The sequence below is a fragment of the Cornus florida genome, unplaced genomic scaffold (assembly GCF_030987335.1).
Source record: "Cornus florida cultivar Cherokee Brave unplaced genomic scaffold, ASM3098733v1 CherokeeBrave_3.0.0_Hap2_Chr07, whole genome shotgun sequence".
In the NCBI taxonomy this organism is placed as follows: domain Eukaryota; kingdom Viridiplantae; phylum Streptophyta; class Magnoliopsida; order Cornales; family Cornaceae; genus Cornus; species Cornus florida.
Genome location: NW_026775577.1, coordinates 76,096,147 through 76,117,591, shown reverse-complemented (window position 1 = coordinate 76,117,591; position 21,445 = coordinate 76,096,147).

Genomic DNA, 21,445 nt, shown 5'->3' with positions numbered 1-21,445 from the left:
TCCTACAATGAGTATACATTTGATTCAAAGCAGTCCACAAGTCATTAACAAAGTCATAAAATATGAATATATTATAAATTCGTTCCTCCATAGAATTAAACATCTATCCTAAAATGGTGCAATTGTCCATATCGCACTGAGCATAATTAGGATCTTTAATATCTGGTATCTTTTCAGTGCCCAAAATCCACCCTGATTTGCCTTTTCCACCAATATAGAGGCTGAGGGAACGAGCCCAGGATGCAAAATTACGGCCATTCAACAGCACACTAGTAACTCATTGAGCCGGTGTGTGTTGCGCCGAAAAGAGAAGTTCTTTTATTATTACTTGAATCAGCAATAATATTAAAATAGAATAATTCAACAGATCACCAATAATTTCAAATAAAGGAGGAATAAACCTGATTTTAATCAAATCAAGAAGCCGAAGTCACGTCGGTCTGATCCGAAAATGTTGTCGAATATCCCAGCAGCCCCAAAAAATTACGAACACGTCTTCTGACCCTTAGTGCATGAAAAAGATTAAGGGAATACCCCTACAGGGGTCGAACCTAGAGGAGATTGGCTCCCCTAGGACTGTCGCAACAGCGGCCTGAAAAGAGAGATCGTCTATGAAGAAAAGGAAAAAAGAAAGAGGGAAGGGGCTGTGAAAAGATAAAGAGATAGGGGGGGGAGGTGTTGAAAGAGACAGGGGGGAGGCATAGGTTTGAGTCTCTGATACCAAAAGTAACTTGGTAAAATTGGCGTACCCAATGGAAGGATGTGAAGTGTTAGAATGTTATATATATATATATATATATATATATATATATATATATATATATGTTGGGCCATTATGTAATTACATTAGGTTAGTAGGGCCCTTGTGTTATTAAGGTGACTTATATCCCTTGTATAAACCTATATAGGCTTATTAGGTTTGAAATAGTGTATGTGTGAAAATATAGTACCAAGTTCTCTCTCTCCTTCTCTCTGTCTCTCATGATAAACAACATGGTATCAGAGCTCTACGAATTCATGGGTGTGAGGGTCTGTAATTGTGTGGTTTAAGATCGGAATCACGATCGGAATCGCGATTGTGGTGTTGGTGTTTCATTCATCGCCGGTAGCTCCTCATTAACTGTCATCCGATCTGCATCGTCATTCGTCGTCGTCAGATCTGTATCGTTCGTCATCATTGTTGCCGGCAGCTTCTTTTTTGGTTGTCAACGAGCTCGTCATTAGATCTATCGTCTTGATTTACAGAGGAGAGGTTCGTCGAATTGTTTTTTTTTTGGCCGGAAGTTGCAGAGGTGGCTGTCTCTTGATTCGACCGTTGCTTGTGACTGGGTCGCCATTACCTCCGCTGCTTTGTTCACCAGTGTTTGTGAATGTGTGAAGAAGAAGACCCTTGTTTGGCTACATAGTTATGCTATTCCAATCCTGGTTTACTAAACCTGGAATAGCTATTCCAACCCTGGATAGCCCAGATCCGGCCCATTTGACCAGATCCGGCCCGTTTGCCCAGATCCGGCACGTTTGCCAGGTTCGGCCAGAATACCAATTCTGCTTCTTTTTCTTCTCTGTTTTGCTGGGTACAACATGGCATCCTATTTAGATTTGTTTTCTCCCACATCTGGTCTTCATTCTCCCATGACTTCTGTTAAACTCAATGGGAAGAATTACATACTGTGGGCTAAATCTGTTAAAAAATTTCTCAAAGGTCGAGGCCTTGGTACTCATCTGACTAAAGAGAAACTCAAGGAAACTGATGTTTCTTTTAATGCATGGGAAAAAGAAGATGCTCAGATCATCTCTGTGATGATAAACAATATTGAACCCCAAATCAGTACAACTTTACTTTCTTTGGATACTGCCAAGGAGATATGGGACAGATTGCAGCAACTGTATTTTGGGACAGGTAATATCACTCGTGTTTATGAGCTCTGTAAGCAGTATTTCAATCTTGAACAAGGTAATCACAATATAGAAGAGTATTATTCCAAAGTTATGGGAGTTTGTGAGGAGCTGAATATGTATCAGCCCATTACTGCTGATGTTCGAAGTATGCAACAACAACGTGAGGAATTTAATGTTGTCCGTTTTCTTACTGGTTTGTCATCAGCTTATGAGTCTTTTTATTCACAGATTATGGGCAGTCCCACACTTCTATCTCTTGCTGATGTGTTTTCTAGACTTCCCATCTCTTGCTGATGTATTTTCTAGACTTCAGCGCGCTACACTTGTTAGTGATACCTCAACTTTGAATACTGGGCAGAGTGGTGAGCGTTCAGCATTGATCGTTTCAAAGGGTGAAAATACTGCTTTTCGTGGTGGTCGTGGGGGACGCTCCACACATGGCAGTCGTGATTCACGGGGAGGACGTGGCCGTGGCAGGGAATCACGAAAATGTACTCATTGTGGCCTTTCTAATCATACTGTTAATTTTTGTTGGGACCTTCATGGCAAACCATCTAGTTATGCAAATCAAGTTTCCTCCTCTCCAAATGATGTTGGTTCTGGATCTCATAATGTAGCTGAATCAGATACAGTCCCTGTCCCACGTGACGAGTATACTCAGTTTTTGTCTTATAAGCAAGCATCTAATTCATCTTCCACAGCTACCTTTGCCCAGTCAGGTACTTCTCTTCTATTTGATTTTAATTCTGTACCTCCTTCTCAAAAAGTTACCCTTGCTAACGGTTCCTCCGCTAAGGTTTTAGGTTTGGGGACAACTCAACTTAGTGATTCCTTGTCTCTCTCGTCTGTTTTATATGTTCCTCTGTTTCCCTTTAATTTAATGTCTGTCAGTAAGCTTACTAAATCTCTTCAGTGCTCTGTTACATTTTATCCTACTTTTTGTGTGTTTCAGGATCTTAAGACGAAGAAGACGATTGGTACGGGGTATGAAGCTGGTGGCTTATATTACTTTGATGTGGCAACTTATCCTGTGGCTCTTCAGTCTTCTCTGTCTCCATTCCAGTGGCACTATTGTCTTGGTCACCTGTCACTTCAAGTTTTGCAGCGTCAAGTTCCTAGTCTTAGTAATTTGAAATTCTTGTCATGTGAAGTTTGTCAACTTAGTTAGCACCATCACGTGTCTTTCAAGTCTAGGGTTAATAATCCTGTCTCTAGTCCTTTTCATTTGGTTCATTCAGATGTATGGGGTCCAATAAAGCATTCTTCAATCAATAAATTTCATTATTTTGTGACATTTGTGGATGATTATTCTCGCCTGACTTGGTTGTTTCTGATAAAAGATTGTTCTGAGTTATTTTTAATTTTTTTAAAATTTCGAAAAGAAATCAAAACTCAATTTGGCTGTCCAATTCGTATTTTACGTTCTGATAATGCTAAGGAATATTCTTCAACCCCCTTTGATACATATCTTAGTGATAAAGGAATTATTCATCAAAATTCATGTGTTTATACTCCTCAACAAAATGGAGTTGCAGAACGTAAGAATCGACACCTCTTAGAAGTAACTCGTGCTCGTTTGTTTCATATGCGCATGCCTAAACGGTTTTGGGGTGATGCTGTTCTTACTTCCTGTCATCTAATTAACCGTATGCCATCATCTGTATTAGATGGCAAATCTCCACATTCTATTTTATTTTCTGATTCTCCTTTGTTTTCTTTTACTCCTAGAGTTTTTGGATGTGTATGTTATGTCCACAATCTTGGTCCTGGTATTGATAAACTTGATCCACGTGCCACAAAATGTGTATTTCTTGGATATTCTCATTCTCATAAAGGTTATTGATGCTATAGTCTTGTTTCTCAACGGTACTTTACTAGCGCGGATGTGACCTTTTGTGAGTCCGTCCCATATTTTTCAGAGATTCAATTCTTGATATTACTCCTGAGTCGCCTCTTCCTGCGGTTCCACTTCCCTCACTTTCTCTTCAACCTAGATCTCCTTTGCCTGCCCCGTTACAGGTGTACACTCAAAGACCAAAGCCATCTGCTATCGTGCCTCCTCCATCGTCTTCAGAGTCTTTGGATCCAACACAGTCCACTGTGTCTGATTCATTGCCTAATGCACTTCGTAAAGGTACTTGCTCGTGTGTCACTAATCATCCCATTGCTCATTATGTCTCTTATAATTCCTTATCGCCATCCTTCTCATGTTTTTCCTCTCAACTGTCTACTACATTTGTTCCTAAGACTGTGCAGGATGCTTTGTCTGATTCCGGCTGGAGGAAAGATGAAATGGATGCTTTGCATCATAATGGCACATGGAATCTTGTTCCATTACCTCCAGGTGTCAAACCGGTTGGTTGTCGCTGGGTATACACTATGAAGTATCTTCTAGATGGGTCCGTTGAGTGTTTAAAAGCTCGTCTTGTTGCCAAAGGTTATACCCAGACTTATGGTATTGACTATGATGAGACGTTTACCACTGTCGCTAAGATTTCTTCTATTCATGTTTTGATTTCTCTTGCTGCTAATAGACATTGACCTCTGTTTCAGTTAGACGTTAAAAATGTTTTTTGCATGGTGACTTAGCAGAAGAGGTTTATATGGAGCAACCACCTGGGTTTGTTGCTCAGGGGGAGTATCTTCACACTGTTTGTCGCCTTAAAAAAGCCCTATATGGATTAAAACAATCTCCACTGGCTTGGTTTGGAAAATTCTCTGAGGCAGCATTAAAATTTGGTCTTATCAGATGTCAGACCAACCATTCAGTATTTCACCAGCGCACTAAAGCTGGCTTCATCTTTCTTGTGGTATATATAGATGATATTGTGATCACAGCCTCATAAGTAATGATTCTAAAGGCATTGCTAAGTTGAAGTTGTTTCTGCAATATCAATTCCACACTAAAGACTTGGGTAAACTTAGGTATTTCTTGGGTATTGAAGTTGCTAGATCCAAGAAGGGTATAAGTTTATCCCAAAGAAAATATGTGTTGGATTTATTAGAAGAAACAGGTATGTTGGGTGGTTGCCCAGTTGATGCTCCTATGGATTCGAATACAAAACATGTGTCTGATGAAGGTGATCTATTTAATGATCCGGGCAGATTTCGTCGTCTTGTTTGGAAATTAATTTATCTCACTATCACTCGACCTGATATTTCATATGCAGTTAGTGTTGTAAGTCAGTTCATGGGAGCTCCTAGAATGTCACATTGGATTGCTGTTCTTCGGATTATCCGATATCTCAAGCAAGCTCCAGGTGTTGGGTTACTATATAAATCAAATGGTCATCTCAGGGTGGAAGGTTTTACAGATGCTGACTGGGCTGGTTCTCCTTCAGATTGGAGATCTACTACAGGCTACTGCACATTTGTAGGAGGAAATCTTGTTACATAGCGAAGTAAAAAGCAAACGGTGGTAGCATCTGGTTTAGGAGTCATTGGCCGAAAGTTCGTTACAAGGGTGATTTAGAAAGCTTAATAGACCTAAGCATTACACAATATCCTTTTCAAAAAATTTATACCTGTAGAAAATTAGGAAAAATACCTTGGGATCAGAATTTGAAAGGTTTACTTGTGAATTGAGGAATAACATGAGTTAGATATAAGTATGGATAGTAAGCCACATGTTTAAAATTGTAAGTTCACTATTAAAAAGGATTTTGGGGATCGAGATTGTTAAACATGTGATTAAATTGACATATGGGGACCATGGTTGCTGATATGATATTAAGAGTTGGAGATTTTTCCTGTTTAATATAGTTCCTTATACTTGTTGTAGTTGACTAATTGATGCATTGTAGGGACATTATGACATGAAAACAGGTTTAAATGAGCTTACTGTGCAATTAAGGCATTAATTTGAAGTTTGTGGGTATCTTCACTGGAAACCCTCACGAGACTACAACTCATCCACTAGGGGTAACCTAGGGGTTTAAAGGCTTGTTACATAGGCTAAATACAACCGTGATTCCCATGAAAGCGGCTTTTTAGTTCTGTATTGCTAAGGGACTAAATATGTAAATTTGGGAGTGTGAAGAGCGCTGAATATTGCATATTCGTGTTTTTAGGTACTTTCCTAAAGAAACGATTGAAGGCGGGCTTTTATGATGAAAAAAATGGTAAAGAAGTTTATCGAATCGTTACCGGTCATTCATAGCAAGCCGAGAGTTAAAATGGTTAATTTTGGGGAGTTTCAAGTTCAGAAGCTCGAGCCTCAGTTCTTGGCTTGAGCTCAGTAGAAAAAGACAAGAAATTCTAAAGGCAAGAAAGCTCGAGCCCAGACCCTCAGAGCTCGAGCCCAATCACAGGGTGCTTAAGCCTTTATCTGACGGTCCTGGTTTTTCAAGCCAATGAGTCCTGTGATGAACCGAAGATTGACCTGATAACGGATCCAAATGCGGAAGCGAAAACAGAAAAACAAGACCCTGGAGATGTAATGCATCTCTAAGAAGCTAGAGTGACCTTCCATAAGGCCATGGATCTCAACGAAAATAATATAGAAATGAATGATAAAAAAAAAAGATCGAACATGCCGCCAAGGGCAAAATAGTTATTTCTGAAAATATAAAATCGGGTGTTACCGAGCACACCACTGGAAAGGCAGCGAAAAATTAATCAAGTTAGACCCAAGAATCACTTGATTCGGAATCCGGATGAAGAAGATATGAAACTCCAAAGTTTCATAAAAAATCAAACTTTTGGGTTTGAAATCAGTGTAGCAAGAGTACTTTACAAGGGGTAAAATGGTGTTTTCAGACAAAGCTATATGCAACTGAGTATAACATTAGATAGATAAGGAAAATAAATAAATCTAGACTCAAAAATCACTTGAATTAGAGTCCGGACGAAGAAGATATGAAGCCTCAAAGTTTCATAAAAATCAACTTTCCGGGTAAGAAATCTAGGCAAGAATAGTGTTTTTATAGCAAGCAACATTTGATTTTTTTTTTTTACAAAACTGAGACTAAAAATGGACCCTTAAACAAAATTTTCTGGAAAAACACGAAGAAAAAAAACCCCTCTTAAAATCACGTTTTCTACCCGGCAACGTGGAAGAAAACGAAAAAAAATGCCCTGTAAAATCCCTAAAATGCCCCATAGATCAGTATGGGTTAAGAAAGTCCAAAAAGCTGCTACATATATTTTTTCAGAATCTATCCACAACTAAGAGCAAAAACGGGCTATCAAATGAATTTTTCTGGAAAAACACGAAAAAGAAACCTATCTCGAAATCAAATTTTCTACCCGACATTGTGCGAGAAAATGAAAAAAAAACACATTTTGAAATGCCCAAAATGCCCCTAGATCAGTAAAGCGTCAAAAACTCAGAAAATGCAACTTTGCACCAAGTATGCATTTGGCCTTAAATGCATTTCTAGATTGAAACGAATGTGCACGCAAGTGTAATTAGTGTTTTCAAGTGCGTGGGAATGATCCGCAGCTCCTAAGAAGGTCCGACTCAAAATCCAACCACTGAATGTCCAAAAATGAGAAAAATGGACTTGAAATGGAAAATTTGAAATCTAAGAATGTGAAATGGTATCAAATTACCGTTTGGCCATTCGCCACACTTTATACATGATTAATGAGACCCTATGAAAGAATAAAAATGGAATTCCCACACCCGATGCAAACATAGTGAAGCAAACACTTGTCATTTTTTTAATATTTTCATAATATTTTATGAAGTTGAAAGTTACATAGGATACAAACTAAATACCATTGGCCTATGGCCTCATCTTATACATGTGGTATACATTGTAAAGAGTGTACTCATGTACACATTACATGTATGGAATCAAATATACACATCTTGACAAATAAGACTACAAGTGGCATTTCAAGCCAACCTTTACAAGAATTAAAACCTTTAAGTCTGCAATCATCCAAGCAATGATGAACATCGCGAACCAAGTCTTCGTACCTGAACAAAACCCCTAGTAACTTCGGGGTGAGTAAACAAGTTTACTCATAGGGAATAAGCATGCATAGACTCAATTTTTTCACAGATTTTTACATTAACTTGAAACGATTCAAAAGGATCATGCCACCTAAAGTCTATGTCAAAGTGAGACTCAGGGATCATCCTAAGCTACTCATGCAATTTAAAGTGAACAACGGCATACACGTATACATGCTCAAGTATACTAAACAATGTTAAAACATGTTATGCAACATATAAGTATACATTTCCAAGTATACTAAGCCATATTAAAACAAGTTATGAAACGTCTAAGCATATCTACTCAAGTATACATTTAATATGAAAAGCTCGTAAATCAAGTACACAAACACAAGTATACTAAACTAATAGGATTGCACATGTGACAAGTATACATAGCATAAGTATACTGAATGAAATTTAAACTCATGGAGCAAGTATACAAGTTCAAGTATACTAAATAGGATTCAAATACCCAAAGTAAGTATCAATTCCCAAGACACAAGTAATCCATGATTAATAACTTGAAATTAAATGCGAAAACAAATAGTGGAAAGACTAGGACATTAGATCGCTAGAACAAGCAAGTACTTTCAGGTAATTACGACCCACAAGGTACCACCTAGTGCGCACTTATGACTTAGAAGACTCTTGTCTCCGTATTAGAGCCAAACCCTAGCCATCAAATAAATTATGTCATCACAAGCTTCCCAAAATCAATAAGTTCAAAACTTATACAAACTCAAATGTAAGTTACCATATTCCATGCACAAGTAAGGTTGAATCCACACAAACCATGTCCTAGAATTCAAGTCTAAATACATATGACATGTAATGTCCTCAATATGCAATTTACACATAAAGCAAGAATATCTTACAACAATTGAGCCACACTACCATCCTAAGCGATAAGTACTAAATAAGCTACAATTTAGTAACTATCTTTCAAGGTAAGTAACTGTAATATTCTAACAAGCTATATACTTACACAAGATGTATATTTAAACAAGCTTTACAAGTCAATGATATTCTATATTATGCTAAGTCCAATTACCATTTTAAGGAGACACAAGTACTAATTCTATATCAAGTGAGTAGCATGCTCACAAGGTAATTAAACATACTACATTTTAAGAGATTTTCAACCTAATCATGGAAAGTCTCTAGATTTCAAATCAATTCCAAATAACCTCAAATTAACATATGTTAAACAACATAGCATGCTCATTATATATATCAAATCAAAAGAGTAAAATGAGCTAGACTCCATCATGTAAATTTTAATTAATTTTAATTTAATTAAATCACTAATTTTTCAAAAGTTGTTCAAATGATCCCAAATAAATATATGATGCGACCCGAGCGTGTGCATAAAATAATGCACAACACTTTGGTTTTGGAAATGGTATCAAACGGGCATCATACTTTAAATTTATATAAAAGCCGTTTAACACTTATACCGTCAAGTATGAAGTGAGAAGGGATCGTTCCTAAGGGATTGAACACGTGTTGAGATTAAACTTGATTTTAGTGCTAATAAGATTGCACTAGAGAGAGAGAGTTGAGAGAAAAAGAGTTTGGTGAGGTGATTAAATAAATTACAATACCAGTAAATTAAACTAAATTAAACAAAGGGATTAAAGAGATATGAAGAGAGTCTTAGGGTTAGGATTCACCACTAAACCCATGCAATTAACCATTTGCTTTCAATTAATGGGGAAATCATTAGTGTAATTATAGATGTGGTTACATTATCATCACAAATTACAATTGTATGCATAGATTATCGACATCAAGAGCGAATTGTCTACCTAATGACCGCTAAACTAAAGTGTAGAACCCATTCAAGACTACGTCATAACCCACCATACACATTCACAAATGTATCCGATAAGAGCACACATCAATCAAGAAGATAATACTAATTGTAATTAGAAGTATAAATTAATATAATCAAGCACAAATTGCCTACTTTAGTACAATTAACTACTGACAAGTAAGCTAATTTGTAGAACAACCTATCAACATTAAGCCTTTATCCATCAAATTAATTGACAATTGTATCAAATCAGTATCATGCTATGGCCATTACTAAACACAACTACAAAGAGTATCTAGTGTAGAATATAATTCTAAAGTAATCACACATAGACATGCAATTTACATATAGAATTAGTGGAAGAATTAAGTTTAAATCATCTAATGAGGAATAAAATCCCTAATTAATCATACATAGACATATAATCAACTGGAGATTTTAATGAAAGAATTCATCAATACAATCCTTAATTTGTCAAATCAAGCATATATATATAAAGAAATCACAAGGCCCTACAATTAATTACAACATATTAATACCCCAAGAAAAGAAATACAAAAGTTTAGGTTACATGAACTTATGGCTCATCCAAGCCCTAAGTGAAGAACTAGCTCATGGAGGAGATGATCATGGTGTTTACAAGCTCCATCTCCATCTTCTGACTCCTTCTTTTTCTTTCCATTGTAGACAGAGAGTCTATAAAACTTCTTGAAACCCTAACTTTTTCTTTCTTTTAGTTTTCCAGAGAGAACAATCTCTCTTCCAGAAAAACTAAAAACTAAATAAATAATCATAAAAAACTCCCCTTTCCAATGGGTCTTTGTTTTTCCTTTAAGACCAACATTATTGGAAGCCAATAGTTCACAAAATAAGCCCTAACAAGAAAATCCTATAGCCAAGTAAAAGCTAAATCCCGCAATGCTGCCAGGGGCTGGGGGATCGATCCCCCAACCTTGGGGATTGATCCCCAGGGGGTATTTTTTTGCACATTTCTGCCAATAGTAGGGGATCGATCCCCCACCCAGTGCTAGAATCTCTTTTAAGCCCCCTTTAACTCCATTTTGGCCACGGGCTAATCGGTTTGCTTCTTGATCGTTGCGGCCTTTTTTGCCATTTTCTAAGCTTTTTTCGATTATCTTTGCTTAACTCCAAAAATTACGGTAATGGACCGATTTAAACCCGTTTGAACTTTATTGCCCTGAAATACACATAAACATAAGTTATGACTAAAATGTGAACGTAAGATAGATGCAAGGACTAAAATACCCTAGCTTAGGCGCTGAAATGTGTCATGGCCATGCCATATATCAAGTCAAAAATGGAATACAAGCATGGTATAATTTAGTAGAATTTAACAGGGAATAAGTCATGGCCATGCCATATATCAAGTCAAAAATGGAATACAAGCATGGTATAATTTAGTAGAATTTAAATCAATTTGAATTCATTAAATCTCTAGATTTGAAAACTCATTTAAATCACCCCTAATTAATATACAACAATGATCAAGTCAAGGCCATGCCATATATCAAGTCTAAAGTGAGTTATATGCAAGTTACAATAAATCATTTATTTCTCAAATTAACAAAAGACATGCATACAACTTATATTTCATACAAAAGTAAGTAAAACACTTGGAAAATATACTATAACACCCCCACCTCACAAGAGGATTGTTCCTCTTGAATCCAAGGCAAATCAACACAAAATGGCAAACCTTTCAAGGGTTATGTAGAGGAGGATGAGACAAAGCTTTTGTATTCCAAGCTTTATGGTCAAAGGTGAGTGGAAGGGCACCAAAATGAAGCCTAAAGCCTTAAACCAAACTTTTCCTTTAATGGTGGCTAGGTTAGGGTTTGAGAGCAAAGGGATAAGAAAAGTAAAATGAAAAAAAGGTGAGTGGAGGATCTAGTATTCCTCCACTCACTATGTGCTCTTACATTACCTTTTACACACACACAAATGCAAGACAAAATATGGTGCCTACACTTGTTACCATCCTAAGTAATCATCCAAGGCTTGATCTTACGCCTACACTTGTCAACCATCCAAGCGAACAAGTGCTCCTATCCTAGGCCAATAAATGGGTGAATCTCCACCATCCATGTGTCATCAAACTAAGCCTACAAGTGGTTCCATCAAAATGTCAACAAATGGTTCCATAGGAGTGTGACACTTATCACACTTTCCAAAAATTACAAAAAGGTCCTTTTCCTAAATGTCTTCAAAATTAAATTGTAAAATGGTCCCTAAGATGAAAAAAATTACTTTATGTAATTACACTAAAACCCCACAAGTGAATAATATTACAAAAAAGTTATGCATCCATACCCTTTACAAGAAAAGTAAACATTTAGCATGCTTTTCTACAAAAGTAAAAATATGCACATCATGGAAATTAAATATCATGGATGCATGCAAAGCTGGAATCAAATCCGAGCACAAAAATGAGGTTATACCAACAAAGTGACAAACGGGGAAAAGACAAAATAGGGAAAAGAACGAAAAGTGAATAGTGTCAAAAAATGAAAAATGTGGAAATGACTCGGTCCTTATACGAAGTTTTCAATCCAAAGGAAAGAGTCTCAGAAACCATTTTCGAGCACTTGATATGACAATGTTACAACCCTGGATTTTTCAACCTAGTGTGTCCTGTGATGACCCGAAACGGATCCAAAATGCGGAAGCAAAAGATAGAACAACAGGCTCTAGAGATAAAACACTCCTCTAAGACACCAATGTGACCCTCAATGAGGTCATGAAACCTAAAGGAAGAAAATGCGGAAGCAACGTTTCAAAAACGGATAAGAATGAACCTAGGGGTAAAATGGTCATTCCACACTAAAATGGGTGCCAACGTGCACACCATTGGAAAGAAAATGAAAAATTAATAAGAATAGACTGAAGAATCTCATGATTTGGAGTCTAGACGACAAAGATATCAAGTTCTGAAGTCAAAGGAAAGGAAACCCTATCCCGGTTCGAACCAAAAACAGACACTACCTTACTTAAACTCGAATATCTTGAGCTACAACAAGAATCTGAAGCTCTAATTAGTACCATCGGAAATCTTATTTCGACGCGATCAATTTAGACTCAAGAACGAACCAATTCGAAGTTAAAACAAATAAGATAGGATGATTTGAAGTCGGAGGTGCAGTGCTGAACCAAGACACACACACCCGTGAACAGTATCTCGAGCGCTCGAACAAGGACTTCGAGCACTCAAAAATTGTCCCGAGAATTCTGCTCAAAGTTAGAGTGCTTGAACCCCCTTTAGTAGAAATCTGAGTTTGAAATGTGATTTTGAGGACTTTCTGGGTCTTTTTGAGAAAGACACAAAGAAGAAACTACCCTCAAAATCATGATTTCTAGCCAACCATGCCAAAATAAAATTTCATTTTTCATGATAAAACCCCAAAATGCCCTTATGCTCGGTTTAGGCTCAAAACGGCAAAAATATGAATTTGCACCAAACATACATTTGACCCCAAATGCACTTCTAGGCTGAAACGAATATGCATGCAAATTTAATAAGTGATTTTGAGCGTACGGGAATGGTTCGTGGCTCCCAGAAATGGTCGAGTCAAAATCCGACCCCCTAACGGCCAAAATGGCGAAAATGAATTTGAAATGGGTATTTTGAAAACCAAAATTAACAAATGATTGGAAATTACCATTTGGCCCTTGGCCACACTTCATGCATGATTAATGAGATCCTATGGAAGAGTCAAAACGGAGTTCCCACACCTGATGCAAACATAGTGAGACAAAACTTAACATTTTTTCAAAATTTTCATAATATTTCATGAAGTCAAAGCTACATAGAATACAAATACATGTCATTGGCCTCTGGCCTCATCTCATACATGTTAAATTCATTGTAAGGAGTGTACTCATGTACACATTACATATATGGAATCAAATATACACATTTTGTCAAATAAGACTACAATTGACATTCCGAGCCAACCTTCACAAAGATGGAAGTCTTCAAGTCCACAAGTCATCCAAGCATAATAGGAGTCTCAACTTTAATTCTTGTACCTGAAATATGCCCCAGTATTGTAGGGGTGAGTAACATAAAGCTACTTGTAGGAAATGAGCATGCATCGACCTACGTTTTACAAGTTTGCATGATTTAATTATTGTGGTTCATTCCACCTAACGTCTATGTCAAAGGTGAGACTCAAGGAGCATCCTGGCTACCTAAGATCATTTCTAGCATCAATCACCTCATTCATGCAATTTTAGCAACATAGGGTCATGCTTACACAAGGCGACAACATAGGAGCATGCTTTCACAAAGCAACAACATATAGATTCTCAAGGTAATCAACTTGAAGTCTAAAATGCAATATCAACTAAATATAACAATTTAGCATAATTAGAATATCTTATACCACACATCAAGACATAGGTTCTCTAGGTTATCAACTAGAAATCTAAAAGTGTGTAATCAACTAAATATAGCAATTTAGTATGGATGTACTTTATAACATCAAAATGATTCACAAAAATCATAAAACATAGATATACTTAACAACATCAAAATGATTCATTAAAATCATAAACATAGATGTATTTAACAACATCAAAATCGCCAATAACCAAAACCACAAGTTATAATATAAACTTGATTGTTAACTTGGAATTGAATGCGAAAACAAATAGTGGAAGACTTGGACATCTAAGCTCGAAATTCTGCCGAGACCTCAATGGTTATTCCGGTTACTGACCCGCAGGGAAGACCACCCTAAGTGCGCACTATCTCAATTACTTAGAGGGCTCACGTCCTTGTACTAGAGCCAAACCCTAGCCATCTCAACTCAACAATGTTCCAAGATTCCAAAATTAAACCAAATAAGTTCACAACTTATACATAACTTATATAATACATGAAAACACCTTCCATGCACAAGTAGGTTGAAACCACACAATCCATGCCTTAGAGTTTCAATTCTAAAATGACACACATAATGTCAATTACAAAGTGTGCAATTCACTACACATGGCATCAATATATTCCATAAAGAAAACATATTCTCATGAATATAAGTATAACAACAAAGTTGTCCAATGCTCAAAACACAACAAAGTGAATACATAACAAGTTCAAGTCCATGATTTGAATATAGAAACAACTTCTAAAATACCAATAGATCCATGGAGCCATTAGATAGAATTTAATTATACAAGATAATCAAATTCTCTAGATTTCAAATCAAATTCGAATAACATCAAATTAATATATGTTAAACAACATAGCATACTCATTACATATATCAAATCAAAAGTATCAAATGAGCAAGATAGCATCATATAGAATTTAATTAATTTAAATTAATCAAATCTCTAGATTTCAAAGGTTATTCAAATGATTCCAAATTAACATATATCAAGCACCAACTCATGGCCATACCATATCTCAAGTCCAAAATGGGACACAAGTAAAATATAATTTACTATAATTTAAATCAAATTAAATCCATTTAATCTCTAACCTTGAAAACTCATCTAAATCATCCCAAATAAATATATATCAAAGATCAACTCTTGGCCATGCCATTTACCAAGTCTAAAATGAGTTATATGCAAGATATGATAAATCACTAATTTATCAAATTAACAAAAGACATGCATACAACTTATATAAGCATCAATAGCATGCAAGATAACAAAAAATATAACCCTAAAACATCCCCTACCTCACTAGAGAAGTGTCTTTCTAAAATCCAAGGCAAAATCAACACAAAATGGAAAACCCAAAACCCTTCTAGGGTTATGAAGAGGAAGATGAGAGGAACAAAATATATTCCCAAGTTCAAGCTTGGAAATCAATGGAAGGCTCTCAAAAATCAAGGTCAAATTTTAAGGCTTTAGGCTCCATCCATGGAGGCTAGGGTTTTCTTTACAAGAGAGGGAGGAAATTAAAAATGATAAAGATGAAATGTGAGTGGAGGGGATAGAGATCCTCCACTCACTATGTGCTCTTACACTACCTTTCACACACACACTGATGCAAGATCAAATTGTGAGCCTACACTTGTCACTCATCCAAGTATCCATTGTAGGCTTAATCCTAAGCCTACAATTGTCAATCATCAATGCCAACAAGTGTACCAATCCTAGGCTCACAAGTGGGCGAATCTTCACCTTCCATGTGTCATCATCCAAGGCCTCAAAGTGTTTCCACACACATGTCAACAAGTGGACCAATGAGAGTGTGACACTTGTCACACTTTTCAAAAATTACAAAAAAGTCCTTTTTGAAAATATCTTCCAAATTAAATTACAAAATGGTCCCTAAGACAAAAAATAATTACTTTACAGTAATTACACAAAAACCCCTAAAGTTAGGAAAATTACAAAAAAGTTATGCGTCTATACCCTTTCCAAGAAAAGTAAGCACTTAGCATGCTTTTCTACAAAAGTGAAAATAGACATAGCATGGGATTTAAATATCGTGGATGCATGCAAAACCGGAATCGAATCCAAACACAAAAAAGTGAAGTTATGCCAACAAGGTGACAACCGAGAAAAAGACGAAAGTAAATAGTGTCACAAAAGTGAAAATATGAAAATGACTCGGTCCTCAAAGGAAGTCCTCAATCCAAGGAAAAGAGTCTCGGAAACCATCCCCGAGCACTCAAGATGACACTAAGTGACGAGAAACTGAACTCAGAAAGGAAAAGATCAACGGAAAAAAAATATCCGTGAAAATCCGAGAAAAGGAAATGAATGAAAATGACCGGGTCATTATAACCTTCCCACCTTAAAAGGATTTCGTCCCCGAAATCCAGCCCCAACCAACAAAAGGTGAAACCAGGAAAACCACAGAGTACATCTCTGAGTATCCCACACAACACGCTACACCAGCGACCCCAAAGCTGAAAGGAACCCCACAACCCAGTGTCATTTGCACCCACGTGCTTATGACAAGTCAACCTCTCAAAGGAAAAGTGACTACATGGCCACACAATAAGTCAAAGGTCACACACAGAACCCAAGGTCAACTAAAAGAATGGAAGACCACAACCGTAAGTATCCCTCCTGACGAAATATCATACGGATCTAAAAACAACCACCAAAAGAACTCCAAGATATCTACGTATCAAATCAAGGTACTGAATAAAGACGACATGGCAGTACAAATAGCGACCAGAACCCGTCCACGACGTACTCAAATGTGTGGTAGCAATGACAGTGGCTAGTGCCCGCCCACACTTACTCGTTAGTAAGGTAGCATCGAGGCAACTAGCACTCGCCCACAATACACAACTGTAAACGGTAGTATGACAATATAAGGCACTAGTTCATAGCCTTCCCCCTACTAGGTCTACCTATGAAACCTCTCGATACAAATAACGTTAATGTCAAAAATGATCATTACCAAAAGCACTAGGGGGACCAACATTTTGTGAGAGTTGAGATATGGTCCAAAGATGTCCGGCCGGACCATCTTGGCCAATCCCAAAACTCTGACAACAATGCTATAGGTACCGCTATGCTTAAGGCCCCAAATCCTCAGTACAGCAAAACCAATATCTCCAATGTCTCAAAATACCCCTATTAACAACATTAATCAGGAATCCAAAACCTGACAAGCAAGTCAATGCCTACAGAAATCAAAACGAACCTCAGAATAAGATATTTCATCGAAAGTCCTTCATATCTCCCTAAAACAGATCAACTACAAGACTACACCGTAATCAAACATCAGATCCGCATCCCTATCATGGATAACTAAATCCTTGAAACACAAGTCCACCAAGTGGCACACATATCAAAATTCTGACAACAGTTAAAATCACAAAATGAGTCTCTCTAAACCGTACTTGGCCATACCAAGCTAAATCAAAATTCCTCAATGTTCCATCGATCTATAAACAATCACTACAACAACGATTCCTCAAAACTACGCCTAGTTATAACTAGGACGAGAAAGCTCCACAAATAAGCCAGATCCAATAACGATCTTTCAAAACTCCTCCCAAGAGTCAACCACATCAAGGTCTCCAAAACTGAAACAAGTCTCCAAAAGGCATCCTCAAAAGAGCATCGAGCTCACCTCACAATCAAATAAATCCTTAATGATATGGATACAAGTCCCTATAAAATGATCTCACACCAATCGACTCACTCTGAGCACCACAACCCATCAATAACTACGGAAAAAACTCCCCAAGGGAAGACATAAAAGAAAGGGAACCACCAGTCCTAAGAAGGACAACACTACGACTCCATCTCTGAAATGAAAGACAGCAAGGTCAAAAACTTCACCCCCTACATGGAAGTAAGTCGACCAGAATCCATCAAATCCTTACCAAGGACTCAAGACAACGATAGTGATCCTCACGGACCAACCAACCCCAAAGTTGTGCACACTGCAATGAAGAGAAGAGACTCACTCCTTGTGAAGTCCCTAACACGAACCAACACAAAACCCTTGTGGAAACCCGCATACACACTACGTGCGACCGAGGGAAACGAATGGGGAAAACCAAACCTGGAAGTTATGCATATGATAAGGAAATGCAACTACCAAGAAATAAATCTACTCACATAGATAAAAATCAAAGGTACATGTAACACGTCTCCACGTAAGCACAAAAGCATGTCACTGAAGCGCAATAACAACATGGCATCTCAAAGCATATAAAGAAGGCATGCTAATGCCACACATCAAGAAGGTAAATGTGGATACACTTTCACCTACTCATGCATCACAATATCTGAAATCATATTACTAACATGGTAGTAAATGAAACTACAAAAAATAAAATGGTGCAAAAGTGAACCTCATGGACATCGTGTCCTAGAGTGTCTAGGTAAAAGGAAGGACAATTCCTAGCCATAACTGTCTCCAAAAACCAATGCGACAATAACCTATCTCAAAACAAATGTGAGCCTTTACCACAATGGTAAGACTCCAACAATCCAACTCCGAATCTAAGGGTGACACTAACAATGCAATGCTCTCACCAACCCAAAATATCAATCAATCGACTTGATCCCAAAAGCATCATCACACAAAGAGAACTCAAATAAAATGGCTACTTTAGCTATACAATCAGACAACCGAATCAATCTCCAAAATCATCCTCAAAATGACCATCAATCACCGTCTCAACACCAGACGCTCAAAACAAAACTCACATCATCACCAACCAAAAGGACAACGCTTATCACAACAAAACCAACATTGATTCCATCCGAACTGCACTTGTAGCTAGCCAGTACGGTAGCATGACAGTGCCATGCACCCGCCCACAACGTACCCGCCCACAACGTACCCGCCCACGAAAATTGCAATCTCAGAGGAACCTTCCAAAACAATTAAGGATCCTAAGAGGTCCATGACCTCATCGTGGCCCAAAACCAACAAATCCAGCACTATGGCAACACCAAAGGACTCACCTCACGAGAGCCTAAACAAAAGGTGTCTCACCACCTACATCAAACCAATGCTAGGTCGACAACAACCTATACTACCATAAAACCATGTGGACAATCACCAACAACCTCAAGGAAGAATGCCAAAATGAAACCAATTTCACCAACCATCGTACTAAGTAAAAACTCACCAAACGACTCAATCTCAACTCAAACATCCAATGACTAATCCCAAGTCCTGCCAAATATGCAACACAACAATGCATATACAATTCTAATCTAGCGCACATCACATGTCATGCTCTTTACATTAGAATAAAATCATGCTTAAACAAACGGCATACTACATATACCACATAAGCACTGTAATAACTCGGATTTTCATGGATAATTTTTTTCAGTTGTCTTTTCCTTTTTGGGTTCGGTTTTTCATCACTTGATGTCGTCTCGAGTGCTCTGGAATGATTTCCGAGACTCTTCTCCTTGGATTGACAACTTCCTTAGGGGATTGTGTCATTTCCATATTTTATTTTTCCGAACACTATTCACATTTTGTCTTTTTCTAGTTTATCCTTTTTTCTTTCACAACCTCACTTTTTGTGCTCGGATTTGATTCCGGTTTTGCATGCTTTCATGATATTTTATTTCCATGAGAATGATATTTTTACTTTTCTAGAAAAGCATGTTGATTGCTTACTTCTTTCATAAAGGGGCATTAATGTATACTTTAGTGTAATTCTTCTTAACTTGTGGGGTTTTATTGTAATTAATAAAATAACTATTTTTCATCTTGGGGACCATTTTGCAATTAAATTTAGAAGATATTTTCAAAAAGGATCTTTTTGCAATTTTTAAAAAAGTGTGACAAGTGTCACACTCTCATTAGTCCACTTGTTGACATTTGTGTGGAAACACTTTGATGCATTGGATGATGACATTTGGAGGGTGAGGATTCACCCACTTGTTGGCCTAGGATTGGTCCACTTGTTGGCTTGGATGGTTGACAAGTGTAGGTGTGGGATTAAGCCTAGGAAGGAGCCATAGATTGGTGACAAGTGTAGGTTCACAATTTAGTCTTGCAAATATCTTTGAGCCACTTTGGGATTATGGTTTTAAAGGAGGGTTTTTGTACAATTGACCATAGATGTGTGTGTTGACCATGGTGTAGGATCACATAGTGAGTGGAGGATTTCTATTTCCTCCACTCACACATTTTCACATTTCATCTCTTTCTTCCTCACCACAAAACCCTAGCCTCCATGGATGAAGCTTGAAGCATTAGGCATTGACCTTGATCTTTGAGGCCCATCCACTTACTTTAGACCATAAAGCTTGGAATACTATTTGTTCCCCTCATCCTCTTCTTCAAAACCCTTGAAAGATCTAGCCTAACTCCTAGTTTTGCTTTGGTATCTAGGTATTCAATTCTCTAGTGAGGTATTGATCTATTATTTTGAAGTATTTTTATGTCATTATTGAGTGTTTTACATGCATAGAAGAGAAGGACTTGTATTCTGCCCTTAAACTATTTTAACTTGAAATAAATCTTGTCAAATTAAATATATAAGATGAAAATAAAATCAATTAGCTTCCATTTAGTTTTGGTTTCATGTAATTTGGATTTAAAATGAATTAGTTATGAATTTTTGAAGTTGCAAGCTAGTAGCTGAAATTTAAATCTTTTCTTATCTGGTCCGGAAACGAATTTTTATATGGAGCTGTAGTGCTTTCATTACCTTGAAATTTTTCCTGGACGTTTCCCCATGGATTTTACACTACTCAGAATTTTTTCCCGATTTTAGAGAATTTATAAATTTTTTTTAAAATCTGAGACTATCTGCGTTCCATGTTTTTATTGCAGCTGGAAAACATATTTTTAGATGATTTATTTCACTAACCTTTTGACATTGAATCATGCCTTAAATTTCTAGTTTTACACTCTCAAATGTTTAATTCCAAAATAAATTAGGTTTGCCCAATTTGGATATCAAATGAATTTTTCATGAATTTTCAAAATTGGAAGCTACAGGCTGAAAATGTGTTTTCTGGGCAGAATTTATTTCAAAGTTGTGGGTCAAAACTGTTTCAATTGGGAAAATATTTTGTTAAACTAAATTGATATTATCAAATTACAGTGTTTAAGCTTTTATTGGGCTATGGATTCATTCAATTTGGAATAGAATTGAATTTTTTATGAATTTCCCAAGTTGAAGGTAACAAGCTGAAATATCTGTCTTGCAGACCAAAAATTTAGGGCAATTTCATTTCGCTGGTAATTGAGATTTTCATTCCAATTGAGATAGGAAATGTTTTAGGATTTATATGTGTTGTATTGAGTGTTTCTCATGATTATACAACTTATATGTATGCCTTGTATCAAATTTAAA